Source organism: Benincasa hispida, chromosome 1 (assembly GCF_027475165.1).
Source record: "Benincasa hispida cultivar pf3 chromosome 1, pf3_genome.v1.1, whole genome shotgun sequence".
In the NCBI taxonomy this organism is placed as follows: Eukaryota; Viridiplantae; Streptophyta; class Magnoliopsida; order Cucurbitales; family Cucurbitaceae; genus Benincasa; species Benincasa hispida.
The window spans coordinates 93,126,546-93,131,182 of record NC_143478.1 but is presented as its reverse complement, the minus strand read 5'-3'; the positions used below and the strand labels follow the sequence as shown (position 1 = coordinate 93,131,182).

Genomic DNA, 4,637 nt, shown 5'->3' with positions numbered 1-4,637 from the left:
AACAATAGAGATTGTGATGAAGAGTTTTAGTGTCATGCTTAGTTGGCTAATTACAAAGAAATTTAAATTAGTAATTGAGTGTGAGAAAAGGTGTTGAGCTCGAGAGAGGAGACATAGACATTAGACTTCTGGATCTAGATAATTGGTGCTAATCAGTTTAAGGGTTAATCAATTGAGTTTATGAGTCCATTAACGAAGTAAATACTCTAGAATGTCTCTTTGATTTAATTTCTCCCTATTTGATTGATTTACTCGTTTTTCTCATTTTAGTATTAGTTCCAAAATCATCACGTGTGGTTCTCTTAATAAAATTGGCTAAATTTTCACGATAGTTAAAAGAGTTAACTACTCGATTTTTAGAGGGCAATATTCAGTCTCAAACTGTTTCATATATTATAATTTAATATGTGTGCTAGCACATGGAAAAAACAAACACTATTACCGAATTATTCTAAGATATTTGTAAAAATATTCCTACAAATCAAACATGGTTATCTAAAGATCTTCGATATCTGTAATTCTAAGCATCTATCATTTTGGGTATATGAAGATTCTTATTATCTTAATTTCTAAAAAAAACAACTATTGGTAATAGTTTAGATCATATTTGGTAACCGTTTAATTAGTTTTTGGTTTTAGTGTTTTGAAAATTAAGCACATTTCCTCTCAATTTTTTATAATGGTTTGCATATTTTTTAAGTAAAAGAGTAGAAATCTTAGCCAAATTCCAAAAGAAAAGAAAAAAAAAATTCTTTTAGTTTTCAAACTTGGCTTTATTTTTAAAAATATTAGTAAAAAGTAAATAATAAACCAAGAAGTTTAAAAGTAAAACGGGTGTTTACAAGCTTAATTTCTAAAAACTAAAAAAAAAAATGTTACTAAACGAAGCATTAGAGATCTATTAGATATTTCCAAGTGCAAGGTCTGTTGGGGAAATGATATATAAACTGATACACTAGTAAATTAATTACACATCAACTAAATATAGTACACAAACTGTATATAATAATAAAGTTCAAACTAAGTAAGCCAAATAATATAACAAGGCTTATGATTGATATAACTAAGTACCTCAAGATATTGTGGAGACATCAATAGTTAGCCAAGATACGCTTCTGATAAACGCAGTCTTGAAGACAATTATTTGTTGGGTCTTATGTCCTAAAACTCGTGGTTAGTAAACAATAGAATTTATTCTGAAAATTCAATAAAGTTGTTATTGAATATATTGTTTTTTTAGAGATCCAATAAACCTAAGTCTCTTGACTATTATATGAGTACTTGCACTTTATGTGGAGACATACAAGTTGATCAGATTCGAGTAAATAGTCAAAATGATCTATACTATATGAATAAGGTTGGGTGTCTTATTCTGGTAACATTATTGGATGCAGTCTACTATATAGTTGTTACAAAGAGTTGTAAAGTGCTACATACGAAGTGATCCTAATTCGTGCATGTTGGGACATGAGGAGTGGGGGTGTCTTATGCAAAAGAGTTTTGTGCAAGATTGGACCACGAAACCAGTCACTCTTACTTTATAACATTGTTTATTGTTTAAGATTGACTATTTAACGATGACTTAGGTAACTTGACCTTAATCTTGAGCTAACTATGAACTCCTGTTTGTTCGAAATTATCCATTGATCTGCAAACAGTGAGAGTAGACCAACTGCCTTTACTCAATAAACTTGCCATTTTGGGGATAAGATCATATGAATAGATGGGGACATAAGGTAAAAGATGGAATCCACTCCTACCCGATTAGGGTTAGTAGATAGGTTGTTCCCTTCAAGTGTTGATTCTGGAGCTTGAACAAAATGCCTCATCCTCTCATTGGCTCGAGAGGGATTCGATTTGTTGATTGGATCACAAATCAATTGTTCATTAGGGAATCAGTGGGACTTATGGAACAAGAGGTAATTTCGGGGGTAAAACAGAGATTCGACCCAACCGTTATTATGAGCAACCTATGAAGGCTTAACTTACTAATCATGGTTATATCGAGTGGATATAATATATCTACAGTGAGGAGAGTTCAACTATGGGTTTTAATAGAATCACTTATTAGTTAACAAATGGGGGTTAGATTGGTCTAATGAGTTTAATCGATTAATCTCAGATATCGATTAATCTCAGATCGTTGGAGCACATGATCAGTAGGTCCGCGAAGTCCCCCTACTAGCTCGTAAATGGATTAGCTCTAGAATAGCATGATAAATTAATTTGAAGTGTTCTTCGAATTAAATGAATATGGATAAATAATATTTAAATATGATTTAAATATTTGAAGATGGAATTATGTAAAAAATTAATTAATATTTGACATTAAATTAATTAGAATTATTTAAATAATTATTTATTAATTTTATTTAGAAAATTAATTTATGAAATTAATTTTTTAAAATTAATAATATTTTCAATTTTATTAAATAGAAATCAATTTTGATAAAATTGAAAAAGAAGAAAGAAAACACAAAATGGAAATCAAACATTTTCCATTGTCTTCTTCCAAGTAGCTCACCAACAACCCACTTCAAGCTTCATTAAACTCCAAGCATGAGTTACATCTTATGCAGCAAATCTCTTTGCATGAAAGTCTGCAATATATTGAAGAGATTAGAGTGTTTTGAAGTGAAGGCAACTGATCAATTTTTCTGAAAAATTCATGAGAGAAGAAGTTGTTCTTCTGCTGGGTTACTGCTGTGAGTATTCTACAAATTCCCTTAATTCAAGCTTATTTTGAGTCTCACTACTTAATCTAGAGCATCAAGAGGATAATAGGGAAGATCTTGGGGTGGTCTACGACAAGATTCAGAGGAGATTTGCAACTGAATTCGAGCTTAGAGGAAGTTCTTCAAAAGTATGTCATGAAACTCATTTATTTCTGTTGAAGCATGTTTTCTTTTCTGCAAAAATTAATGAATTAGAGTACTTATGGATGATGGTTTCTTTCGCTGTGTATTGGTACCTTCCAACATTATTCATTTTGCATAGGCTGCAAAGTGACTACAACGGTCGTCTTGGCAAGTTATAATAACTAACTCAGGGAGAATTGCAACCTCGAACTACTCAGATATGACAAAATTCTTGGATACTTGCTTTCAACTAAACTCAAGATGAAAAGAAAGAAAGAAAGAAGAGAATTGGTCAATTTGGAACGAGATGCTACAAATGAAGAAACAAGTTGCTATTATAAGCCAAGAACTTAGGGTGTATTTAGAATACATATTCAAGTGTTTAATTTAAAAAATAAGTTATTCTAGAAGAAATTGGAGTGTTTGACGATACTACTTTTAATAGATTTTCAAGTGTATTTTAATGAGTTTTATTAAAAGTATTTAAATAAAAATGAGTTTTTTGAAAAACATTTTTTTTCTCAAGTAAATCTAAATGGACTCTCAGTAACTCTAAAAAATACAAATAAAATCAAATAAATACAAAAATCGAAACATTTGTCAAATTTAATGCAATTGAGTTGTTACTAGACCAAAATCAAAATAACCAATCAATTGAAGAAATTACAAATTTAACTTTCATACATGTTTGTAGAAAATAACAAGGTATTTAAGTGAGTTTTATTAGGTTTTTGGTGAATTTAAAAGCCTAATGGCATTCTTGTAATTATAAGCAGTGGCAATTTTGTAATTATCCCTTTCTTTTCCATTTAAGGCCAAAACCGTGTGTTTTTTGTTTTGCTGAAAAATAGGGACAACCGTTGAAGCCAAAATTGTGACCCTTGGAAGAAGACTGAAGCAGCCACTTGGGAGAGAGGGAAAAGCTGAAGAACTTCACGGTGTGGCCATGGGTTATCTCCATCCGGCGAGGTCGACAAGCAGCGGTTCGGTCTGGGAAGTTCGCGGCATGGGCGTGGTTTTTCGTCAACACCAGTTCTTGCGTGGAGGAGCAGCGGCAGATTCTTGCACAGGCGGCGATTCGGTTTCGCCGTGGAGGTTGCTTCCGGCAGCAGTGAGAGAGACGCGCGGGTCTGTGCGTGGTTCACTGGTCAGAGGCATGTAGCACACTATTTTAGGCTGTTTTGCAGCGCATTGTTCTCAGTTTTCAGAGGCGACGGTGTGTGCGGATCTCTCGGTATCAATGGATCTTAGAATTATAGATTGGTGAATTTGTTGATTATCTGTAATTTGTAAATTCCTTTATTGCTCATTAATAAAATAATTCAAGTTGGTTCTCAAAGTAGATGTAGACCAAACTGGTCGAACCACTATATATCTTGGTATTCTTTAATGTTTTTGATTTATTTATGCTGATTGTTTGCGTTCTATTTGGTCATCTAAGTTAGGTTCAAAAACTCTCACAAGTGGTATCAAAGCTCTAGTTGATCCAAGAAGGGTGTGTGGTAGTGTGTGCTGGCATATTGTTTGTTCAGGATATTTTGTTGGAATTAATTTGACAGATGGCTTCGATGTCTACACGGTTCGAAGTTGTTAAATTTTATGAGAAAGGTGATTTCGGGTTATGGGGGAAAAAGATTAGGGCTATTCTGGCACAACAAAAAGTAGCCAAAATCTTAGACGAAAATAACCTTTCACCAATAATTACAGAAGCTGAAAAAAGGTTATGGATGAGATGGCCTATTCAACGATAATTCTATATCTGTCAGATGGAGTGTTTAG

The 4,637-nt window shown here is 32.7% G+C and overlaps 1 long non-coding RNA gene across 1 annotated transcript; it reads left to right on the top strand.

Moving 5' to 3' along the window:
• The first annotated feature begins 2,495 nt into the window (after positions 1 to 2,495).
• LOC150038858 (uncharacterized) lies at positions 2,496 to 4,197 on the top strand. Its single transcript, XR_016529218.1, has 2 exons — positions 2,496 to 2,863; positions 3,710 to 4,197. It is a non-coding gene; the product is annotated as an uncharacterized LOC150038858 (long non-coding RNA).
• The last annotated feature ends 440 nt before the right edge of the window (positions 4,198 to 4,637 follow it).